Below are 27,770 nucleotides of genomic sequence, written 5' to 3'. Positions count from 1 at the left end.
TCGGGCACTTATGCATTTTTACGCATGCCCTTTGGGTTCTGTGGGCCACGTCAACATTCCAGAGAGCTATGGACATTGTTCTAAAGACTGTCCTAGGAAAATCGACTTTAATCTATCTAGATGATATAATTATAACGAGTAGTACGTTAGAACAACATATTAAAGACCTAGAAGAAGTTTTCAAATAATTAAAAGAGGCCGGTCTTAGAATTAACGCCTCAAAATGCAAGTTCGCAACTAAAGAACTTAAATATCTGGGTTATAAAATTTCGCAAAAGGGTATAGAAACCCAAGATTCAAAAATAAAAGCCATCAAGAATTTCCCACCTCCCAACACCGCTAAGAAACTTTCTTCTTTCCTTGGGTTATGTTCTTATTATCGGTCATTCATAAAAGATTTTGCTAATGTTGTTGAACCCTTGTTAGTAATTAAAAGAAAGAAAAGTAAATTCACGTGGACAGCAGAAGCAAATACCGTATTTGAAAGGTTAAAGGAAGCGCTCATCAATGCCACTGTTTTGAAATTCCCGGAGGGGGACGAAAACTTGGAAATTGCAGCAGATGCGTCGGACTATGCTGTAGGTGCTGTTCTCATGCAAAATGGTCATCCTTTGGCATTTTTTAGTAAATCGTTGAACCCTATGCAAAGGAATTATACAGCTCCAGAGAGAGAAACATTAGCCGTATTAATGGCTGTACACAAATTTCGAGTTTATTTCGGCAAAGCGCCAGTAACAGTCTTTTCGGATCATGCGGCTGTTGGTAGACTTTACTCGGAGAAAAACCTAACGCCCAGGTTAATGAGATGGGCTTTAAAACTTCAAGAATATAATCTCATAATTAAATATTTCTATTTGACTTCTTAAATAACATAGCGTTTGGTGTTCAGCAAATGTATATTCCATTTGTCTAATCCTGAAATATGTCTCTTTTTTCCCCTCCTCCGAGAGTGATTGAACTAAACCACTCAATAACTAAACCACTCTTAAATGCCACAAATAACAATGGTGTAAATCTATATTGAGGTATTTTTACATTCAATGTGAGAATAGTTCGGCTGTGCCTTTTCAGATCTTAATTCTACTTTTTCATTACTGCACACAGAAATAATATGGAAATATACGCTTTCTTTTGTAAAAGTCAAACACGATGAAAGACTTAGTAAAAAATCGGCCACCAACGGCCGAAGGGTATATCTCTGAACATTGGTAAACTGGTCCAAGATTCGAATCCCAGACAACGTGCTTGGCTGCATCGGCGTTTTCGCAATTTTCTCCATATGCAAAGTGTATACGAGCCAGTATCCCTTAGAAAGTTCTCCACGAAGTCATCCGTCCCATTAGGCGGATAGCCGTCGAGTGCTTTGCCATAATTAAATAAACCAAATCATACTTAATAAATAATGAAACAAAAACTTTTATTTTGTTTGTTTGTATTTCGTTCCCCCTTTCTACCTTCATTTTCGGAATCTGATAATTGTACATTAGCTTTCATTTCGGCATAAAATTCATTGTTTTGAAGCTTAGAAGCATCAAAAGTAATGTAATTTTTGAAACGCCATTAATATATTCCAAGTAATGTTGGTGGCTTAGTAGCAACATCAGGCAAAAAAGCTTAATCGGAAGCTTCAAATTCATCTGGATGTTCTAGTGCATCGGCTTGGAGAAAAATTCCACTTTATATTCAATGTTTTACTTTTGCTGGTAGCTTTACTTCTTTGAGAAAATATTGTACCTTCTTTAACTTGTCCTTGACACTGACATCTACTGCTTCAATTTTTTTTTAAAGTTTTCAATATTCAGTCTTCAAAGATACTTACAGCTAGTTGCACTTGGATTAATTGGTTGTTTTTTAATTTAATAGTATGTTAACAGATCCTAAATTTTTTACAGATTCCATTTAGTAAGTGTCTGGAAAAGCAAGGCAATAATCGATGATAACAAAAATTTTCTTTTATTTCTCTTGAGAACAAGATAAAATTCCCCATGAAAAGGAAGAAGCTATCAAAACTCGAAGAAATTATTTCACATGTTTAGCTTGTTTGGAGAGTGGGTACGGCTTTGCAAAATGTTAACGTTATGAAATGTCATCTCTAAAAATTGAGAAAATCCTTCAGTATATCCAGAATAGTTTGACTCTGATTTTAACACATTTCGAAATGGGACAGTTAAAACAAGCAGTGAGTATTGTTAAGTAAGAGTTAGATTGTATGTGGATTTAAAGATTTTTCACTTTTAAATATGTGAAAATGTCTTACACCAAATATGGTCAACTGCGACGGCCAGGCGGATAGGTGCGTGCGACCCTTCAGCTTCTCCTCTGCGGCTCGCAAAGAAAGTTAATGAAATTTACTAGTAATATTATTATTTCTGAATGACTTCCTCATATACATATATATATATATATGTATATATATATGCATTTTCAAATACTTAAGTCAATAATCCAGGATTTGATTAACATATGAACAATGACCTTTAAAACTGATATTTGGGGAATGTACTGGAAAGCAAGTCAACCACAGTTACTTTTCAGATGAACAGGAGTTAATTTTCAATTAATATAATACAAGTTAATGATAACTTACAGGTGTACAAGTGAATGCAGGGCCGAACACCCGGACGGCTTCGCTTATATTTTCAGGCTTATTGAGTGCATTTTGCTTCCTTCATGTTGTAATCCGCCTGGAAAGTATCCAAATAAAAACGTTATTCATCAGTAAAGAGAAATCAGCTCCAGTTCATGGTTCTCCAGCCACCATGATCTCTGCACTAGTACAACCTTGTGAATTCACTGCAGTGAGACACTCATAAGGGTTTCCTTATAATTCTCTTTTTTAAAACCTGTCACTCACTGTATATTTGGAACTCACTTCAAATCTAAATTGATATCAGTTGTCTATTTCTTTTAGCAATTATTGCCAAATAATTGTCCTGCTGGTCTGGATATACCACGTATACCTTTAAACCCTTTCGTAATCTTAATATGACATTTTTGTTTACTTTTAGGTATTTGCAGACCTGTATCATTGTCTGCTCTGCTTCCGTTTTCCCAAACGTGCGTCATTTCTCAGAATACGCCAGATTCCTTTTTAAAGACATGTCTCATGTCAGAGGCACGTGAGAATGCTATTTATCTGCTCATACAATCCTCGAAATTAGTATCCAAACCCCATCTTTTCACTCCTTTCTGCACGTGCACTCCTTTCTGCAGGTGCATAGCAAAGGTGAATCCCATAAGACTACATGATAACGCAGAAGTTGACCTGCCAACCAATTAACTTTCATTGCACTTCATTTAATAAAATTAATATAATTTTTTTTTAATTCCTCCTTTAAATTTTTCTGCCAGTGCATGCCATTGACTACATAAATCCCATAATGGGATCCGTGAAGCCAACTTAATCTTAGATTTCCCCACCTAAAACAGCTTGCTTTGTCCAGTTCACATTTGTTTCTTTAAATATATATATATGCCCTGTGATGAAAATGCACGCTATTCAAAAGAATATATTGAAGATTTGGGAAATGTTTACGAGACACATTTAATTTGGCTAGGCCTTTTCTTGCAGCCAGTGTAGGAAAATTCATTTTAATGTTTTGCACAGATACTATGAAAGCAGATTTAGTTTATTTAAATATACGAAATGTTTTAAATGCTACTCAAAATTTAAAAATTATGAATATCCTAAAATCTTCTTTAAAATGCTGCGAAAGTCTATAAAAATTCTATAATTTAATCTTTGCTCTGTGGACGATTTAAATAATACACAACGAACTTTTAAAAATGATTATCACTCGTAATTAAGCCACTTTTTAGCTATTAAACATCCTGCGAGTAATCTTATAGAAAGACTTGCAAAGAAAGTATTAGCCAAAAAAGTAAAATATATAGTACATTAAAGGGCATTAACAAGGAATTAAATCTATTTTTAATTTAAATATTCGTTGAAGGTGATATTATTTCTTGAAAATGTGGCTGATAGTTTCAATGAATGCAGCATAGGGTGCAGATTTTTAAAGATGCTGAGATTAAACGTGCAAGTGATAAAATTTTTATAATAATATTTTTTCTTTATCACTGCAGTCTTTCAGGAGAATTACCCGACCGCAAATTAACTACCCTTACTTTAATGTAATACTTGGGGAATGATATTTTCTCTTAAAGTGAAAGTCTAATGGAGAAATGCTGTCAGGATTAGAAATGGATTAATTCGAATAGGAATTGATTAGAAGTATATAGGTTATCATTAAACATTATGTCCAATTATATATTTGTAGTTTGAATGGATACATGATTCATAAAGATTTTAAAACGATTTTATCATAAAATGCAGTATGAGTTCATAAGCAGTATTGTATTATAAGTTTTCTCATATTCATTTAAAAATTAAATTTTGAAAAGTGACCAGAATCTTTAAATTTTCTGTCTACGTTCCAAGACTTATTACTATCATCCTAGTCTTAATGTTACAGTTTGTAAAAAAAACTATTCAAACATGGTAATATTATTATAAACTAGATTATTAATATAAATTAATCCTATGACAGATAGAAAACTATTTTGAAAGCATCACACTATTAATTATAATATATACAGCTGATAAATCTTACACTAATATTCGCGTATTATATTACATCTATCAAATAAAAGAATGATCCTGTATCAGTAATAAACGTCTGTCTTATATCGAATGAAAGGAGTTAAAATCTGGAGAGAATATAACAATAAAATAATCAGTACTGTGCTTAAATAGTCATAATGTTTTCTTCAGCTTTTGCCTCAGAGTACTTTTCATGTAGTGACCTTGTGACTGCACTCAGTTTCTGCAAGTATATCTTACAACTTAGTTCCATAATCTTCTCCTAAATGCCATTCCTAAACGGTTAAAGGTTGAAACGGTAAGACAACTAAGATTACCTTTGATTAAAATTAACATGGATCCCAAATATCATGGAGATCAAAACGCAAACCACTAATATTGCTAAACAACTTCGTCATTTACAAGGATGCAAATGGTTATTGAACTCCCACATTCTTATGGTTCTGTATTCTAGTAGCTGTGGAAAGAATTGTGACATTATATTGCAGCAGTATGGGCTCAACCCATGCAAAGAGGTAAATTCAAATCTCTCTCCAACGAATAGAGATTCTTTTTACTTAACATCACTAGGGCCCACTGCACAGCTTCTATACTAAATGCAGTCCGTGTTTTCGCAGGTTTTTATCCTTTATACAGAAAAACTGAAGAAGCAGTCTGTCAACTAGTCAAGCAATAGAAAACCAGAAACCTTAAATAATGAAGTATTTCACCCGTAAAATATGAAAAGCAAACTCCACATTTCACATAAATTAGTCACAAAAGGACATAGGAACCATACCCAAACTCAACAACATAGACCTAGATTTTACTTCAATTAGCGAATTAGAAGTTAGAAGCAACATCCGCGTGGTTGAAAAGTTGAGTGCAACTTTGGAAGTACTTTTATAGAACTACTTCATGAACAGATAAAATATGAGTGAAAAAGTCAACTACTCACCAACAACAGTTTGTTTGAAGGTGATGCAATAGCTAAGGTCATACAATATATGCGTAGAAAGCAATTTTATGATGGAAAATAAAAACTGATAATCCCATTTCATTGCATGCAATTTTAAATCTGCAACACTCTTCGTCAATCATTGCTTCCATAGAGATCTAAGGAATTCTAAAAATCAGACTGGAATGGATTAAAGCACATGCTGGCAATCATGGCAATTATATAGTAGATCATCTTGCGAAATACTCTGTAATGGGAACAACAACCGAACAAACTGAGATCTTATGGCGCCCAACACACTTCAAGAAAAGCCTGAAATTAAAAGCATAGTGCCAAATAGCAAGAAGAGTGGAAACTTAGCGACACAGACTGAAGAAGGTATAACCTTAATGCAAATAGAAAATAGACATACACTGAAGTATTAATAATCCGCGGTTAGAAAGATATACAGGGTGATTATAATTAAAGTTTAAGTTTCAAAACGCTATAAAAAAAGAACCACTGATGAAAATGATGTAAAATTTGAAAGGAATGTTATTGAAGAAGGCGGAAAGTGTATGGCAGAAGAATAAATTTAGTTTCAAAAGTTAGCAACAGATGGCGCTGTAAGCGGCCGAATCACGACGAGAAACGAGAAATGATTCGTAAAACAACGGCTAAGGTGGAAGTTACACATCAAAACGTATTGATAAATTAGAATTGTTGAATAATTTTATTTGCATGACTGTACATATCACATCGAAAGGGACAAATCGGTTTCAAGAGTTTTGCGGCGACATACCGCATAACAACCATTCATCAAAGAAGTTCGGAAGTGTCGCGAGACTGGCGCAAAACATGCTCAATATGGTGTCCACCGTTGTGTGCAACAAGTTGAAAGCGACAAACAGCATGTTCCACAACGGATCGCAGTGTCTCCGGGGTGATGTTCAGAATGTGTTGCAAAATGCGTGCCTTTAATTCCGCTAAATTTGCAATTAGAGCACGGAACACAACATCCTTCAGATATCCCCACAGCCAGAAATCACACAGAGTAAGATCAGACAATCGGGACGGCCAGGCTGTAGGGAAATGACAACTGATAATTCGAGCATTTCCGAAATGGCGCCTCAGCAGCTGCTTCAGGGGATGTGCAATGTGCGGAGGAGCGCCATCTTGCATAAAAATGATTTCATCCACACATCCACGCTGTTGCAGAGCTGGAATCACGTGGTTGCGCAAAAGAGACGCATAACTCTGACCAGTGACGGTTGCGCTAACAGGACCGGAAGCACCCGTCTGCTCGAAAAAATATGGTTGTAGGATGAATGATGCCGTAAAGCCACACCATACCGTGACCTTTTCAGGATGAAGTTGTACGGGGTGCGTTGCCAGTGGATTTTCTGTTGCCCATATTCGACAATTATGGGTATTCACGTATCCTGTCAGATGGAAATGGGCTTCATCTGTCCACAAAATTTTCCACGGCCATTCATTATCCACTTTCATGCGAGCCAGGAATTCTAACGCAAACGTCTCCCTAGCTGTCAGGTGAGACGGAAGCAACTCCTGCACATGGCCAATTTTGTACGGATAGCATTGCAGGATGTTTCGTACAATTTTCAGCACCGTGCTCGTAGGCCTGTCCAATGTTCGGGCAATTCCTCGTGCACTGCACGGTTGCACACCACCGGCCGACCCCTCCTGTAATGCTGTGGCCAGTTCTTCATCTACTGTCGAATGCACTCGTTTTCTCCCTCTTCCAGATTGCACATCAAACGAACCTATCGTTTCGAATTTTTGCATCATTTTCTTTAGACCTATGACACTCATTGGACCAACGCCTTCTTTTATACCCTTCAGTGTCCTGAATTTTTGCAGAGCTACTCTTGCACAATCATCATTCTTGTAATACAGCTTTACCAGCAGAGCGCGGTCCTGCAGTGAAACACCCATGGCGAACGTCTGAGACGCGAAATGAGGAACAGCCTGGTACCTGGTGGCTTTATAACACTGAAATTTAACTAACATTTTAATTTACGTCTTCTTCCGCTTGCAGCGCCATCTGTTGCTAACTTTTGAAACTAAATTTTTTCTTCTGCGATAAGCTTTCCGCCTTCTTCAATAACATTCCTTTCAAATTTGACATCATTTTTATGAGTGGTTCTTTTTTTATAGCGTTTTGAAACTTAAACTTTAATTATAATCACCCTGTATAATGGGCATATCCATTACCCTGTTATTTATTACGTTTGGAGTCTGATATACAGAAGTCTGCAGCTGTGAAGAAATAGGAAATCCAGAGCACTAGTTGACGAGCTACCCATTAACCAATAGTCTACGTATAAAAATTCCAACAAAAAATAGCCATGCATGCTGTAAATACTTAAAACCAGCAGCGATACGTAATTAAAAAGTCACTCAAGTCAAGGAATTGGTATCCGCAGTCGGAACAGTCTTGCGTCTCATTACACAAATATAATAACAAAAAACACATTTCCTCTGCAGTAAATAAATTTAAACTACTTTTTAATGTAGAACCTTAGAATAACTCTGAATATATGATTTTGAATTTAAATATTTCACTTCTGTATGTATAGTTCACCTATATATGCATCACCTGTATACAATACACCTATGTACATATTTCACCATATTTATATACATATTTATGTATATTTTTTCAAATAAAGATCAACGGGGAGCTATACTAATCATTCGCATGGTAAGGGATGATGCCCGCGTTCTGTCGTCACTCACTCCTAAGTGTAGATGATTAGTTGTATAATTTAAATTCTGAAATTTTGCAGATACGAATCGGAAAGTTCGCTTAATCTGAGCATTTATTTATACTTCTTCTTTTATATGAACTGAATTACATGTGGATCATTCAGATACACTCAAAACAGTTAATTCTCGTTAATTCAGAATTCAATTACACGAAATGTCAATTAACCTGAATAATAAACGACGCAGCTAACTTGTAATTGCTGTCTTAAGAAAATAACACTTCTCTTGAACAGCAATATCCCGAACTGTTATTTTTACTTTTTATTTGAATTGAAATTTTATTGAAGGATAATTTTAAAATATTTGTGACAAAATGGTGGTTACATTTCAGAAGTAAAACGTCCGTTTACATATGTATTTGTTAAAGGACACAGAAATTTAAGATTTAAGAAAAAATTATTCCATTTTCTTCGGTTACCCATTTTTTAAATAACACACTACATCAAATTGAATGATGCAGTAATGATACTGCCTGGATTTGATGATTTATGGATTTGCGACGCTGTCATTTTTTTCCCATGACGGAAAAACATGCCAATATGATATCAGACATTTTATACACAGAGACGGGAAATGAACATCAGCATTCAGACGACAATACCTGAATACAATTTTTGTCATAAGCATTCAGTAGACACTAAAGTATATTTATATCGGGAAATGAGTTCTTTGCAAATTTATTTCATACCTGTTCTGGAATCTAGCAAATAACAAGATACTTTAGTTGTAAATATGAAATTAAAAAGTAGCTAAGCCGATAGTATTTTTATTATAAACTAAAACTTAGTCCTGAAAATATACACTTTTTCATTTATAGTAGAAATTATATCTCATTGTAAATAAAATTCAAATAAGAGTTATATAGCGTATATTTATTGAATTGATAAAGGCATATCTCCAAACTTTAGAACTAAATTAAACATTTCTAATCTTACGAAAATTGTACAATGATTTTAAAAAACATGTTTAAATTTCCTTTCTTCCTCTTTGTCAATCGAATTAAATGAACATAACGTATTACTTACACACACAGATACATACGTCTTCAGTTTTCATTCTCTATTCATTAGCTTTTGTTAATACGTAGATGAGCCTTTTTCACCTGTTTTTCTGTTATTAATATAATATTTAAATTAACAAGTAAATAAAAATTAATTGTGCTAAACCTGCCCTAGAAATGTCATTTTATCGAATTGTTAATCAGGGTTTTTCTTATTCTCTTGCCTTAAGAAGAAATTTTCCAAATAAAAGAATTTCTGTTTACTCTGTTTCATAATGTTAATTTAAATTCATTTTCATTATTTTCAGACAGGTTACAAAAGTAACCTCGGAAACGTTGCATAGAATTTAACACTGAATATGCTTTTATGAAAGAAGAAAAAGTAAAAATACTAATAATGATTGAAATCATTGTTTTGTTTTGTTTGTAAAACCAAAACAAAACAACTCCAAATTATGTTATTAAGATGAGCGAAATTTTGCAGTATTTTTGACTTGACTGACTGCACTATAAACGCTCTCAAGCATTCAAAGATAAAGCATCATATTGCAGTTCCCTAAACCATTTTCTCTGAGATATCTAATGCCATGGCTGTACAATTTTTGTGCTTTGGAAACGAAGACCTTCTTCACCCACTACCTACCTCCTTCACAAGTTCTTTTAAGTGTCACCGAAAAAAGAAATGGACTATAGATCATAAGTATTACTCGTACAGTACACAGTCTCGATACATTCAGAATATAACATGAGTTCCATTCTGCCCCGTTGCTGGAATTTTTTATTGAGTCTTGAGAACAATTTGAGTCTTATCTCACTGTACGGAAACACTCTCTCAGTTTACCAGTGCTCGGTTCTTCAAAAGGCCGTTCACCTTCTCCAGCGGTTCAAACTGTACCACTGGAGAAAAATACTTAAATTGTCGTCAGTACCGCAAAAACTTGGAATGAACTCATAGTGCAAGTATTAGCACTTCTAAATTTATATTAATTAAATCAATCAATAAAATATTAATATCAAATTTAAATTTACGCAAAAAATAAGTATCACAAATTATTCCGTTTCCAGAATCCCAATCAGAACTTTAAGTAGGAGAAGTTTGAATTGCTAAATGAACTCTGCCCATTCGCTGTGGAGCAAAAATGCGCAATTTTGTCTTAAAATTATAAGCTCTTGTCAGTCAACTGCAAACGTTTTCAAAGCTAATAATATTTTTTATCTTCGTCAAATGGCCCACCAGCGGCAGAGCAGTATAGTCGTTGAGCAGTTGAGCACTGGTACATAGGCTCGAGGTTTGAATCCCGGCGAACGGGCTGGCTGCATGGACGTTTTCGTGTTTATTCCTATGCGTAACGTGTATACTAGCCAGTTTTCCTTAGAAAGTCCTCCACGGAGGCAATTCTTCCCCAAGGCAAAAAGCCCTCGATTGCTTTGCCATAAACGAATAAAAAAAACCATCTTCAATTTCGTGTCAGTAATTTTCGTATTTATTTAACCTGAAACTAGGAACTACATTACATATTTAAAATTAGCAAAACGGAATACATTTTACAGTGGCGTGTTTCTTTTACAGCCTGATTACAGCCTAACTTAATGTCTGCATCTGTCAAAAAGTTATACTACTGACACTATTCTAAGTTTCTTTTAACTGAGAACAGGCGTTAGTTATCCGATGAGTAAATACCTTTGCCGACACAAAATATGCATCCACTTAATTAATATGAATATTTATCATTCAGATTTATTTCCTTTACGCCTTCGTTTTATACGTCTTTCCTCAAAGCAGAAATTCTAACGTACACGAAGGAGCCAGATTACAAGTAGTATGGGCCAGAATAATGCTGGTGGTTATAAATTATTACTGCCCACTAATGGTTGGCAATATTAATTTACAACTACTAAGAATTGTCTTTGTAGTGTGGTGCTTTCCGTGGTTTCTGTTTCTAGAGTGATCGCTGACCTTTAGGAATATCGGGACATAAATTGTGACATTTTGTGATCATAGAAATACAACTTTCATATTATTTGTTGTTTGCAGCTGCCAAAATGCTCGAAAGAGCAGTGGTTATTCCTTCAACAGTGTTGTTCGCGAGTGGCAGTAAAACATTTCGAGATTATCATAAATTGTCAAATTAATACACTTTTTCGGGACCGATTTCTCGTAAAGAAAGCCATAAGCTTCAAAAAATCAGAATAAAACTGAATTAACACACCACAGACTCGTACCTTCATTAACACTCTCATATAGTGAAGGATAACTTAGCTCATTTTACGGCTAAGATTTGACACCTCATAATATCAGATATTTTTGAGTGATTCGTTCAGTCTCCATGGACCTGGAAAACACTAAAATTTGTTTTCCTCTTATTTTGCCCCTTTTCAATAATCCTTGTTTCTTGCAGTACTGAAATATGCGACGAATTATATGACATATTAGTATTTGATATTAATTGCAATTATTATCAAACACTATCTTAATATTATTTAAATAATACTATGGCAAATTTTGAATTTCCATTAACAAAAAAATTAATATATTTGTTTTTAAACATCAGCAACAGGTAAATAGTGTTTCAGTATGTAGATGAGAGTGAAATCATCGACAAGTGATCGATTAAAATAAAACACTTGTATACCTGTGTACGGAAAGATTTATTGATAATTAATGAGTAAGGCTGTATCCTATATTCTTCTCTCAGAGAATGATATCTTTGTATTTTAATTAATAAGAGATTGACTATCATTATAGATATGTAATTATCCATATTATATTTATTATTTAAATTTTGTAGCTTAATTCACTTTTTGACATCTGTTACTCGCATTAAGATGTTAGATAACTGATAGATATGAACAAAAAAGGCTGGATAAATTAAATATCAGCTCTTAAGTTATATCTCATAAACACATTAAATTATTAAAAGAGACTCATATTCAATACTTATTAAACGGTACTTGAAAGATAATTGCTAAAATTCCTTGGAACAGGACAGATGAAAAATCATACTCATACTTTATGTTCTTAGCATGTGTATTCACAAGAAGGCTGATTTATTCGAACACACAACGCTGTCCACTCTGTATATCGATTATCTGTTCTTGTTACATATGATTAAGCTCGTTTGAGTGCATGAGAAAATCATCAAATGGAAGTGTTACTAAATTACGGCATTTTACTCAAGTTAATGCAATGATGCTGGAAACAAAGTAATGAGATGTTATAATAAATAAAATGATCACGATTATTTTTAATAGCGTAAATTATGAGATATTCGTTTCGCTATTAAAATATCATTCTTATCAAGTATTAAAAATTGGCAGCTTTAATTAAAGCTACATAATGAAAGCTGTTAAAAGCTACATATTTTTAACTTTCTATGATATACGAAGCGCTTAAAAAATAACATTTTAGCTAAGGATTGCATAGGATTTATCGATACTTTACTGTTAACTTTTCTATTCGCTAAATGTGTTCCAAGCACCAAAAATGGTAGCCTGTTTATATTGCGTCATGAATACCTGTGCAATGTTCAATGTGCGCAATGCTATGCGCTATGCCGAGTTCCTGCAATTTTAGTTTATTTTTTAGCAAACACAGATCACTGTGCACAAGGGAGAATGACGGAATCTATTTTCGCTAAAAAATCAGATAATTACACAAATTACCAATATGTAAAGATTATTTTCAATATAATACATGTCCTTTAAACATAGTCAAATGCAGTGTTGAATGACACATGTTTTATAGGAAACACCTGTGCGTAATCTATGCTTTATGAATTTGAATACTTTTGCTCCTAGGCAAAAAGGATATATCTGTATCATGTTCCCTCAGAATATGCAACATCTGTTCTATAAATTAAATCATCATTATCAGTTTGGTTTGATTTAGTTGATTATGGCAAACACACTAGGGCTGTCTGCCTAAAGGAAGAATGCCGATGGAGGACGTTCGAATTGAAATTGGCTCGTATACACATGAGGAAAACGACAAAAACGCCCAAGCAGCCATCCCGTTCGCCTATAATCGAACCCAGGTCTAAACTACAGTTGCTCAGCGATTTTACCACTCGACTGCTCGTAGACCATTATCATTCTGATTACAGACTAATTTTAGGATTTAGGTCTGTGTTCTTCACTTCCGTACATAATAGTACAATTAGCTAATTAAAATGGTATTAATTGCTGTATCATAACTACTGCTTACATATATTAAGCTTTCTGCAAATGAGTTTAATTGACTTGAATGTGCTAGAATATGTATTTGCTAATGAGCAGCGTAAATTCAGTTTGAAGCTTACTTGGTAATATAGGAAATGTACAAACTGGATTACAACTGTATTCATTTTGAAATCATAAATAGCATTAAATATAGGCCTATGATCATAATTGAAGTGGAATGCATATCGCTGACAAATAAGTATCTTGAATTTGTTAAATCATTTTCTTTTCCCCTGCGATGTAGTGTTAATGTGTTTCATAAAGGAACGCATATGTGAAAAATAAATTAATAAATAATGCTAGTATTTGATAATACTTAAAAAGTATATTGAGTATAAATTTTCAGCCTCATTGGTCAAATCAGCGTCTTCAACGTGAAAAAAAAATACAAAAAACCAGAAGAAGAATAAATAATGTAGTATATTGCTTCGGGCATTTTATATCTTTAATGAGCACAGAAACTTCAAAGAATTAATTGAAAACGGCTGCTGTTTTGCAGAGACCCAAAAAATTTGTGTTTGAATTCACATGAACTGATTATTTTCTAGTATATGCATATTTAAGCCATGATTTTTAGATGATACATTTCATGCAAAATTTCCCAATTTTGAGGTTCAGGTTCAAAGAAATGTTTGGGGGTCTGAAATTTCATTACAATACTTTTACAATTTAAGCAGCAATATTTGCATTAACTATAGGTGCAAGTAAGAAACAACTATTTCTAAAAAATAATGAATCCAGATAAAAAATTTTAAGCAAAATATGAATATAATATCTAAATTACACAAAAAATATATATTCATATTTTCTTTAGTTTAACACTTTTAACAGGAATAATTTGTATGCTCTCAAATTGCTGAAGTATGCCACTTGTCAGTGGTGTACATTAGTAAACATTTATCTGCAGTATTGCAGGCATCTTCTGTGATAAATAAATAATACATAGCGTAAAAAAATAAAGTTAGCGAATTAAAATAACGAGTTTTAAGGAATAGACTGAATTCTTGTCATTGAATAATAGTAAGAAAACGCATTCAATTTGCAATTTCAGCTGTGGAGGTGTTGTTTCCCATCACAAAATCCGATCGCATTTAATAATAAACTAACATCCTTCAAGTGACTTCAAAAGACTATAATAAAAGTCTTCAGATTATAACGTGAGCTAGAAGAGTTAAAAAAGGCCGTACGTACATAACCCGCATTTTTGCTAATCTGCTACCAACGTTAATTGATGCACATTAATTATTCAGCAGCCTGCAATTTTCCTCAGTACAGATTTTTCCGCCCAAATCGCCATCACTTGCTACTACTTTTTTACAGAAAGGAAAATCTCTGTCTACATTATCAAGGATCCATTTTATTATGCATGCGGTGGTAAAGCCAAGAATGTAATGTATTCATCTGAGTGGAAGCGAAGGAGCTTCATAGCAGACTTCTCTTTTTATAAGCCCCGGAATTACGCTAGTAAAAATTGATCATAATTTGTAACTGTGAGGTATTAAACTTAAGAAGTGCGCTCCTTGATTCGACGAAACAAGCTTGATAAACAGTTATTTTGGAAACTAATAATCTTACTAATGAATAATTAATATTACAAGTTCGAATAACAAAAGGTAGCTAGTATTAGTTATGTTCAAGATTATTCTTATGCAGCAGTACTGGATAATAGAAACGTAATAATATTTAACACAAAAATAGGTAATAAAAAATAAGTATTTGTGGTTCTGAAAATAACTTAAGGTTATTTGAAAGACAGCCATAAAAAATCATGCGGTTGCATACACTTTCTGTTTACGTTTTAAAACATTGTTTCATTTAATTTACAGAGGATAAACAGAAATATTCAGAAGTAATATTCAGTATCATAAAAGACAATTATCAATGTCTTTTATGATACTGAATATTGTTTGTATTTTAATAAATTAATTATTTGATTTAAAAGTTGTCTTTATTGTCTATATCAAACCTACTGTATATACCAGTTTTGTAGATATTAAGTCATAGGATAAATATGAGTAAGAACATAATTATCTTCCAAAGAGTTATACTGTGAAGAAAACATTTTATTATATAGTAATATTGTTTTAAAGAAAATAAAACACGTACTTGATATATGTTTTCAAGAACTCAATATAAGTAAGTAAGTGATTACATGGATATAAATGTCTAAATCGTCAAATTAAAAATATTACTCACTATAAATATAATATCTATTTTAATAAACTCGTAAGTAGCGATTAAAAATGGGTTAGAATGGCATCTGCTCTTATCGACACACTTTGATGGTCAAAGAAGCCTGCGAAATCTTGTTTTGCCATTTTTAATATTCATAATTAAAAACATTCGTTAACTTTATCGTTTGAAGTTTTCCTTGAATCTTTTAGGTGACTTATGTGGCTGAAATTATCGTTTAAATTTGGGTTTGGTTGCTAATTAACTAAATTTGCCGTTTAAAAGTTCTCACTACGATTTTACCCCGAAGACGTATTTTACTGCCTGACGGCAAAGTGTGCGCTTGCGATAAATCTCTCGCAACATTGTTAACTCGTAGGTCAGTGAGTCACTCATATACCAACACAGATAAAAAAAAAACTGATGGCTTTCAGTACAAAACGTACAATTCTAATGAAAAGGAAAGTGCAAGCAACACAGTTGGCGAAAGTTATCTTTAAAGAGGTTTAAGTGTTTATATTGTTTTAATTAATTTTAATACTGACTGTTCTTTTTTTTACCTTTCAGCAAGACAATGTTTATAACTTTAGCTTGATAAAAGTTAAGAATGTATCTTGTTTATCTTGAAGATAAATTTTTCTCGATAATAGCAAAAAAGACTTACATTTATCAAGCATAAAGTAAAGGAATACTATCTAAGAGCATTCGAAGTTTTTTAATGCTAAAGATTTAAATGGGACATTCATTAACTTTTTCAATAACAACTGGATATAATTTAATCGACGATCTTTGAAATGACTTTTTTCCTGTTATAGTTCAGTTATCCTTTTGTCTTCATAGAAGTGAATGGAGTAATCCGATTTTGATAATCGATTAGTACTTTATAATACAGCAAGTTTTAATTCCGTCATCTATTGCAAAATGGGGAATCTCTGCGGACGCGATGACAGCGCGGGACGTGTCAAAAAAAGGTTAAAATAAAAGTTAAATAATTTTTCTCTTTCACTTGACGAAAAAATAAATTTCAATAAAAGTCATTAGCAGTGCGGGTGCACCGACAACGTTCATTGATTATCTGTTAAACAGAAAGAATTTGAATGGCGGGAGGCGAAAAAAAAAAATAGAGGGTGGGCATGAATTCCGGGAGAAAAAGTAGGGACTGCAAATGAGATATTTCTCGTAAACAAGTGGGAAAAAAGTATTTATCACATCGATTTTTCTCAGAAGTAGCAAAAAAGAGAATGAAACTTTTTGCTGCTGGCTATGAGTATTTATTGAAAATAAAATTCCATTTCGCTCCATCTTAATGATCAGAAATGGTGTTCCAATTTATATACATGACTTTCAGAAACACATAAAATATGCATTGTGATTTACACAGCCAATTTTTGCTTTTGAGGCTTTAGTTAAATATATGTTCTCGATAATAGTAAAGTCGATCGCTTTTCTCGAAACAGAGCAACTTGTTATGCATAATGTATTGCAGGACTGAAAAACAGAAATAACAGTCAAAGGACTAACTGGTACCTCAACTGATCCGGATAGTCAGAAAATTAGTGTCTTTTTTTCCGGAAGTTCAAATATATGTTTTTTGTAATGCATGTATGGAGCATTTGCAGGCATCATTTACCTTGTTTCCCTTCGACAGAGTTTATGAAATTAAAACTATTAATATTTTTTCTTAAAACATTTGAACATATTTACTTTTAGAAACTTAACGTTTTTCTCTTCTGACTAAAAATGAAACTGATTTCATATTTCAACTAAAATAAAACTATTGGATTACATTTTTATTTACGTATGCCTAGAATTAACCACTTAATTTTTATTTTATTCCCACTGCATTAAATTGAACAAGAAATGAATTTCTTTATTTACATAAGCCAAAAAGCATATTTCATTCCTATTCAATTAATTTAAAATAAGGAATTGTATTTCATTCACGTAAATTAAAAACTAATATTATCATATATATATATACATGTATAAATACATAATAATATTGTACAAAAATGTAGATTTATATATAGTTCAGGTTTTTTAACTATCACTTTCAGAAATATTAATATATAAAATAGCTTTTTTATTTATGTTTATGTGCTGCATATTTTTTAAACTACGTGATGGGGAAAATTTACGCATTTATGAAAGTCATACAGAGTGGTCATAAAAGACTTCCCCGTTATATGAACTTCTAGTCGCTTGACCCCTCAACCAATCGAAATGAAATTTCAGGTATTGTAATTTGAAGATATTCTCTCAAGATTCTGATGATTTAAAGCAATAGAGCTCGCAGGGCTACAGTTACAGTGAAAATATTTCGAACCACTTTTTTTCCGAAGCACACTGATCAGAGCAATATAAGAAAACCATAAATGGAGTTGGAAGGATACATGTATGAAGAAAATTACCGCCGTGAAACATCGTAAAGAAGAACATTGTAACGGGCCAATGGCAACACAATAGAGGAACCCGAAAAGATCTTTTATTAAAATTACAAGTTTTCAATGTGTCTGCTTTCACAGACGATAACGCATTGTATGCGGGAGATTGTTGACAACAGTAACGAAAGTAACATTCCATGAGGAATCTGTATATCTTCACGTTTTATGGCATCTTTTAATTCTGATAAATTTCGTGGATTTGATGTGTCCACTTTAGATTTTACATAACCACAGAACAAGAAATCCTTTGAGTGAGGTCTGGAGGTGATCCTTTGAAGAGATATGTAATTTTGCAACATTGCTGTATAGCAAGTATTTGTTATGGAAGACGTTCTCATACCTGTGGAAATGACTTCTTCGAAGAAGGACGGAGAGAGAATGAATGTGCTTTCAATGCGGCATCGTACATGAATCTCTGGTATACAGTTTAACACGAAACAAGAATACATATTTTAGATATCAGTTGTCCATAATTAATGTTCAAACGAGTTAAAACATTTGTCAGTTTTATATTTTGTGTTAACAGATACTCGTACATTTAACATTTATATGGAATAATTTCGAATCTCTTTTATATCCTGATATGAATTTATACTACCACAATTTTGTTATTTACCGTGTCTCCTGGGGAGGACTATGCACTGTATTAATGCGGAATGAAGAGTAATTTGAAAAAGAAAATAAATAAATTTACCTTTGAGTCTTAAATAGAAATTGCTATTTCACTCACTTCAGGAATGCGACAAAAATTATATGCATTCCCATCAAAGACCTTAAATTATTTTTATAGTATTCAGATAGAGTTTACGATCCTTAATTTGCAAAAGCTCAAAAACCAGAGTTAAACAACCTTTTTAAAAACTCTTTTTTTTTGGGGGGGGAGATGGGATGATGTATTGATTTGCTTATGTGAAGAGATAAGTTTGAATAATAATGTAACAGAAGAATACCTCGCGATCTATAGGTTGGATAGCCCTGGCATAAATTATTTCCGTAATTTTCTGAAATTTGTTAAAAGCTATAGCATCTGAAATGTTTTCGTTTGCATACGATAAATGTTTTGTTTTGCATACATCAATGTTTTAGATACTACTCATGGCTCTTGCGAACTTCTATCAAGTGGCTGAATGCTGCAGTGCTGGCAGAGTTCCTCATCGTACGGAAATTGCATATTTTACCGAGGCAGCATTGGTTTTCCGAGATCCATTCCATCATCATAATTAAGGGGTACCTGCTTCAGATCACGGACTCGGTATTACCTAACTGGTGCTGTCTCTATCTGGTCCATCTAGAATAGTAGGAGAATGTTGAGAGTTGCGTTTGGTTTGAGGCAGAGAATATTCCGTATCGCTGTAGACCTTCACGTCAAACCTCTTCAGACCCCAAAGTCACTTATTAAATGTATATTTCACTCCTTAAATGTTAATAGCCTTATGAGTGTTATCTTCAATGCTACGAATATTTAATGTTCTGAACGGTTAAAGGATTGTTAACTCGAAAAGTTTTCGTCGCTTAATATACAGCAGAAAATCTTACCTCGTACCTCTAAAAGACTAAAATTTGTGAGGTAAAAATAAATGAGTTTTCAAATCAAGGTTTCTTATAAGATATCTCGTCACTGACTGCATATCGGCAGCTTTTATTTAACTTCCGTAAAAACAAGTCAAAGCAACCTAGGAGCTTTTCCCGTGCTCAAAAATATGAAATCATACCGTTAATTTTTATACACGGCTACATTTATCATTAAAGACGAGTGACTTATGAGACTTCACATGTTTATGGAAGATTAATTTTGGGAGAAATAAAACGTAATTTAATGTTGAAAGAGATTCACAGGCAGGATAGCACAGAATTGTTAGAGCACCCAAATAAGAACAATACGATCTATGAATTGCTACAATTTTATATTGGCAATAAAGTTTTCAGCGCAACAATTCGGTACATCCCATGGTAATCACTAAGTTTTAGTGTTTAGTGATCGAGAAAAAGAGAGACGACGCTTTCAGATTCCATTCCTTGCAGCCACTCAGTCAAAAGCAGAAGAGCTTAGGCAGATTCCTACAGAGCTCAAGCTCATTTAATAAATTAAATAATTCGAGCCATTAAGTGTTGTTTTTTTATTAAATCTGAGCAGTACTCTTCCAAACTTCTGTATGGGTTATTTTAAAGAATGAAGTTTATGAAGGAGAACGCGGTAACAGTTAAGCAATTCAAATTTGTTTATATGAATTAAAAAACTTGTGTGTTTTGTCGCACAATTCGGTCTATGAGGAAAACAGTAAACCTGTGCATACAGGAGAAAGGGGAAAAGCAAGCTGACCAATGTTATATTTACTTTACATTATTTATTTACTGTAAATACGTTATTCAAAGTAAACAAAGACATTGCTCTGTCATTCAAGATGTGCTTGTCTCAAAAATCATAATAGAATTTGCTTGAACATATAATGTAAAAAGTAATAGATCTTTTTATTGTTACGTTATTTGTAGGCTTCTCAGTGCTTAATATTCCCTTAGATCATACGAAATAACGCAAATACAAAATGTATAGTAACTAAGAGAGAGAATAAAATTACAGGAACAGTTTAACACTTACAAAATATCAAGCTGAGACAATTCAACGAACAGCGCTCGCACAAATATATGTATCGATATATTGTTTTGGAGGGGCATTTTAAGCTTTGCGTACGATATTCAGTATTTATCCAAGAGACCATAATTAAACCCTTGGCTCATCGACACGTCCGCAAGGTCCTGAACGCAGCAGCGGAGCAATGATGTGTTACCATCCTGACGATCTGATGATGCTACATACGCGTACCAACCAGCAAGATCACGCGCACAGTCTCACGCGCTGGAGATAAAAATGTTTTTTTTTCTGTACAACGGTACCATTGCTCGCTTTGAAATACTTGAAATTAAGATACAATAACACGCCGAACAAACTAATCTTTGAGATCCTTCTGAATTAATCCTTGAGATTGTTAATCAAATATTCGTTAAAGTCTTACAAAACATGAAATCGATAATAAAACAAATTCCAAATTTCAAATTTGGGCTTCCAGATGCCCATATTCGCAGTAGGATTACGTCATTCAAAATTGGATGACTCTAGGTACCGTTGTTTTGTCACAATGCGAGAAACATACATACGTTTATGCAAATTCTTCTTTATTTAATTTCTTCAAATATAATACAGTGCGATAATATTTGGTGGCAACAGTTTGAAAAGAAACATGGACATTCAGAGTGATTGGAAGCAAAATCGCAAAACGAAAACAATGGTCTCTCAGGGACAAAGCCCCTTTGGACTAAGAATAAAAAATAATTCTCAGGCATTTTCACTCACCTTTTCGTTTTTAAATTAGTTTCACATTTAATATCATTTGTAATTATACAAAAACAGTGTAAATGAGATTAAAAAAGTGCTTGTTGATTAATGAAGGCGATCTCCAAGGGATTTCATGAATAACAAATTTATCAACCAAAATTGTTACGTGCTGGTGGATTGGCGAATCTTATGAAAGGGTTCGAAAAGACTGATAACAGCATTTTATTCATTTAGAAAGTGGTGAAAAATCTCCGATTCATTTAAACGTTATAAGAACTGACTTGTGTTTTGTTGTTTCACTGGTATACTATTTACAGAAGATATAAAGAAAGCCAGTATAATTTTTCATTTTTAGCTGAATCTTTGTTTTTTAATTGACAATTTCTTTGAACTTTAAGTAATGAACTAAGTATTTAAATATTTCACATATATCTAGTGCTATTAAAAATAACTGAACATAGATTACTTCAGGGTATGTGTTCCTACAAAATTTGTATTCTTCAGAAGAATCGAACAATTAATTTGTGTGTAGTTGACTAATTAATTCTGTTTTATTCTCTTTCTTATAAGAATTCACATTATTCTTTACGTTTATAAAAATTTCTATAATAAGAATTTGCATTATTCTTTCCGCGTGTTTGTATGAAACCAGTTGTTAGTTTGAATTATTGTTTCTTTTACTTAAAATACAATAGATAAGAGAATTGCGTTTGCGCTTTCAAGGAAATGACAAATTTATTCTCAATATACTATATATTTATTTCTTTATATAAAGGGAAATTACTCTTACATTATTCTATCATGCATTTTTCAGATAATAATAATAACGTTTTAAGAAAAAGTGCATTAAAATAATGGATTTATGTACCTTCAGATTTAAAAAAGTCATTTAGCTTCGTATTCAGACATTCTGTGTCAAAAGAATGTTTAGTTTATTCTCTGGCAAAATGAATAAAACAAAAAAGGAACTTACTTAAATTTTATACGAATACTTTTCAAATGTCTGAAACGTCTGCATAATACGTTTATAGAATATTTATTCTTATTTTATGAATACACGGAAAATTGAATTGCTTACTCTCAAGAGGCACCCTAAAAGCAAAATTGGATGTCAGATGGTATGGCGAAGAAATATGTAGATTATATGTAGGAAATTTAAACTCCTCTTTCTTAGTTTCGCAATATACCAGTAGAAAATACTAATAGTCTACGTGTCCAGTTTCTTAAGAAAGTCAGAATATGTTATATATTTTTTATCATGATCTCTGAAGTCGATACTTTTAAAGTCAAAAAATAAAATATAGCTCTTTTTCCATCATTATACATAGTCATGTTTTTTTTTTATATAGTACTCTTAATCATCTACAGTTACAGTCGTTCATGCTAAATTATACATTAACTGACAGAAATCTAAAACTATAATGTGAAAGTAGTTTTTTATATGTCGAAGCTTTTTACTAAAGCATTTTATTGTTGAGTCCCAGCTGGCATCTTATGAAAAATGTATTCCAACATTTAAGTCTGCTATGACAGTGAAATATAGGCAGTGCATTAAATAAAGATAATTAATTATCTTAGATGATCCAAATTTTTATGTTCATCACTTATAATAATTAAACTATTCTGCAGATACCTAAAACAGCTGTTGTTAGTTACATCCGTTTATTATTAAAATAAATATATCATTAAAGGATATGACATACAATAAAGAAAGGTAAGCAAATTTATACATTAAAAAAAACTTTGCCTAATGCTTTCTTTTTATACGCAGCCTTTTATGAGGGGTCAAAATGTTTTATTTCTTCAAATATTTATTCTAGACAAGCAATTAAAATAATAATTTTAAAAAAGCTATTTCGACGTAGTAAAGGTTCTTTAAATATAAAATGAACTTTCTAAGTGACGCAAGCAAAACAAGAATTATGTTAATAGAATATTTCAATGTGCTTTAATATATTAAATATAAAGCATATCATATTTTTGTTTTAATAATTCAGGAAAGCGTGTATTTTGCATATCTAAACATCATCTCTCTAATTGTGCACCTCCTTTTTTGGTGGCATTCGGCTGCACCAAAAGTATATATATATATATATATGTATGTATATATATATACATACATATATATATATATAATAATAAAATTCCATAGTCAAGAATACACTTAAATTCTAACTGTATGTTCTTTTCATTTTTAATGGTGACGTTCTCTTATTTGAAAGTACGTGGAATTAAATCCACAGCCCCGTTGTCAAGTTGTTTTTTCCCGTCTTTTCTACACGTACAGTTATAGAATGTTCTCGAGATATTTAAAGCGAACTGGATTGGCTGACGAGACTGACGTCATTTCTTGGAAGCTCCGCCTTTCCAAAGGCTATAAAAAGACTCGCAAAAGGAATATCGGGCTTTCTGCAAGTTAATCAGCGGCGCATCCAGCGGTACTTGGTACTTGGTATATCGGGGCTTTTTCTTAAATGTCACGATGCAGTAAACTTCATACAAAATCTTATTAGTAGTTCTTTTTTATTTACTCTGGAGATCAGATTTTTGTAATTGCTATTTTCTCCTGAAATATAATAACTGTTTTTTTTTAAACTATCGTCTGATAATTTAAGCTACGACTACATTGATGATTCTTCAACAATCTATTTATTCCTGACAAAAGATGGTACATCACATATATATATATATACCCACTCTGTTGCTCGGCTCATTGAGCACAGATTTTTATTCTGATATGCTGACAAACTGTGCATTTCTTGCTTTAAAAATGATTGAATTATGTTGTTTTTATTTTCTGGTTAAGATTTTTATGCCTTTAGTTAACTTCCAAGCAATAGTTGTAGAATTATCAACAATTTAAAAGTTTTTTTTAAATGTGGCTAAGCCTAACTTTTTTACGATAGCAGCCATATTTGTTTACATTTGAAACTTAGCAGAATAGTGGGTTCGTTGCCAATGTACAAGCTTTGCATCAACAAAGATAACGTCTTCTTTTATTATTGCGAATTAAATCATTTAAAGTTTTGGAATTATCATTTAAGTTATTAAACTATCCCATATATTAACGCAGCATAGCGCCCATAACAAATGAAGTCATTTTCTACGCTTTTTTGCAGAATTTTTCATTATGTCTTTTTTCCGAATGAGACCAAAAGTAAACTTTCAGTTTTTTGCACCGAAAAATCTGCCTTCTTATCCGCTGGCCGAATTGCTTCTTTTTGCGTATGAACTCTAATTATAATTGTAAAAAGTTATTAAATTATTTTAACTATATGTATAATATGATATAACTATATGTATAGTTATATAATAATATAACTATACATATAGTTATATAATAATATAACTATATGTAAAAAGTTATTAAATTATTTTAACTATATGTATAATAACTATATGTATAATATGTATAATAACTATATGATAACTTTAAATTATTTTAACTATATGTATGTTTTATATTTTTCAGTTTTTAATTAAGGTATTTTGAGGTCTCATGTATTTTTGCCTTCTCACGAAATGAGAACTGAACTAATTGAATGAGAAATATATCTCTAATGAAATTCGAGGAAATATGTTTAACCGAAATGCAGGAAAAAGATGTTAAATTATATTAATATTAGAAATTAATATTAGATTTATTAATTAACTTAATACTAAATTTAATATTAATTTAATTAATTAATATTAGAAATTTAATATTTCTAATATTTCGTATAAGGAAGTCATATGGTGTACACATCAGATTTTTCAAACTGATATTCTATTTCAGTGTCATCAAAAAAATTTTAACTAAATTGAGATCTGATGTTTTCTTTAGCCATCGCAGCTTTTTAATTGGATTAGAAACGTACCACCCGCCAGTTGTTGTGTTTGATGGCCTTGGTGCTTTATCCTCTTGAAAGACAGCAATATTGCTTTGACACATTTAATAGCTGGAGGAAGCATTTATCTCTCAAGCATAATAAAACCGTGTGTGGTATTCATTGTTCCTTTTAAGCTGTAATGTAGGTACATTTGTGCTGAGACACAGCTCAAACCCACATCATAACTGCTTTACAATTGCTGTAGTAAGATATCATTTGAATTTTTCATTATGAAACGTCATAGAAATAGAATCACTTCATTGGATGTCAATTTAAAATGTCCTTTCAACACTCACGGTAACATATGCCATTGATTTACCTTTTGTTTTACATGATCACATGCCCTCTGCAGCTGATTAAGCCTATTAATGAATGGTTCCTTCACAGGCTTAAGGGCTCTTAAGACAATTTCATTCAGTCTTCGATTTGCAATCTACACGAGAACATTAACTAAAGAACTTATCTACTAATTTGTCACAGTTATCAAAATTATCTTTTAAAGACAAAAGAATAAATATTCTGCCATTTTGAAGCACAGTTATGATCCTTTTCCTTGATGAAGGAGAGATAGTATTGTGCTCCAGGCCCTTTCCGGAAACAGGTACGCCGAGAATCAGTGTTCAGGTTGAATATAGACACATTTGTAAAATGCAGGGTGCTCTACAGAAGGTCTGGTCCAAGACACTTTATTGGCTGCATGCCCTAACGCGCTAATTTGTGTGGTGCAGTGAGCAGTCTTCTTTGATACAACCTACCTCAAGCTTGAGCCGTACAACCTATATCAACTTATTTTAAGGTGTCGAGTCTTGGGCAGCTGTAGACCAAGAAACTAGGGCTCCAGTCGCAAAATACAACACACGTATGAGAGTAAAACTGTAGCCGTCCTGTGCCGCGAGTTGAAAGTGCTAAATAACTTTCAGCACGTTGTTGTAGATCTTGGTCAACTTCTCTAGGTATTATCAGTCCGGATCCAATGTTCTCAAACTATTTTTATTTTTCCAAATTAGAGATGGTACTGTGCGTTACATGGAGTTGCGTAGCCACTTGCGCTTGTGATTGGTCTGCCTCCAATCTACCGACAATTCTCCATCTCATTCCGTCATTCGTACTGTGATGGTATGATGGATGAACAACATGCATGCGCACTTTAGTTGAATGGCGCGCGTTTTTGCCTCTCTCTGATAGTGTCACGTCAGAGAGAGGCAAAACCGCGCGGCATTATTAGTCGAGATTTATAGAGCAAAAAGAGAATGTCACAATAATATAAGTTACACGCTGTACGACAGCGGAATACTATGTTACTAACTTTATGTAATTTTTCTTTTGTTCGCAATATAATAAAGTGCGTGTCGTATTTATACGTGCGCTTCATGAAAATGCCCGCGTCACGTTCATGATAAATATATCTAGAAGCCACCTCACGATGGATATACGACACATACATTCGTAGCTACGTAATATCCTGATACCTCATAAAATTAACTCTACTCATGCGAGGAAAAACGGCGAATGACGTGAAGCAGTAGGAGCAAACAAACCACTGACAAAACTGTCGTGCATCTGCATCCCCTCCACAATCACAGCTCCACAGACACGCAAGTGTACGCTTACGTATTCGACTTTGAATATTCGCATGATTTGGCGGCCTAATTAATATTTTGATTGAACACTTTTCGTAAAAAGAGATATAATATGCAAATTCTCTCAATTTTGCACACACGCATATATATATAAATACACATCCTATATAAATTTATCTTTAATACGATGCTTAATACTTCTTAAATCTGAAGTTAAGCTTTAAAATATAATTTTATGTTTACGAATGCATGCTTTCAATACATTCTGCAGAACTTTTGGACGAAGTTTTTTCCCTTGTCTGTATCGAAATAAAATTTCATACTTTCCAGTCACATCTGCAAAGCAACTTTGAAATAAAAACTTTTCTTTCGGCCATTAATTAGTTCATTTAACTGACTACCACTTATTAAACTTAAGTTCGCGCCTATGAAATTATTGCATATATATAAATATGTGCAAAATATAAAACCTGAAAAAATAAAATACTAATTTTAATTTCCAACAATCCTTTAACACTGTTTTCATTTGAGTATTTCCCCTTTCTGTGCCAAAAATAGTAATTCCTTATAATACGCCTCTCTAAAGTGAGGAAATTCAAAATTAATAGCAATCATATGTTTCTTACATAAAACTCATGACACAGATAACTTACATAAGGCTTCAAGCAATATAATTTTAGAAGCTTAAATACTAGAATTTCAGGGAATGGGACTATTCGCCATCGCTATTTCGCCATGGCCGTTTCGACATGGTCGTTTCGCCGTCGGGCTGTTTAGCCGTCAGAGCGTTTCACCGTCGAGACGTTTCTCCGTCAAGACATAATTTCCTTTACACGACTGTATTATA

At 32.8% G+C, this 27,770-nt stretch overlaps 1 protein-coding gene across 1 annotated transcript in view; it reads right to left on the bottom strand.

Moving 5' to 3' along the window:
- Window positions 1-27,770, bottom strand: part of LOC118180848 (hemicentin-2-like) — a 954,557-nt gene that overhangs the window by 157,950 nt on the left and 768,837 nt on the right. The window lies entirely within an intron of this gene.

The sequence above is a fragment of the Stegodyphus dumicola genome, chromosome 5, assembly GCF_044657685.1.
Source record: "Stegodyphus dumicola isolate Sdum_Otavi_A_Nest chromosome 5, ASM4465768v1".
Classification (NCBI taxonomy): domain Eukaryota; kingdom Metazoa; phylum Arthropoda; class Arachnida; order Araneae; family Eresidae; genus Stegodyphus; species Stegodyphus dumicola.
This window is presented reverse-complemented; position numbering and strand designations above follow the sequence as displayed.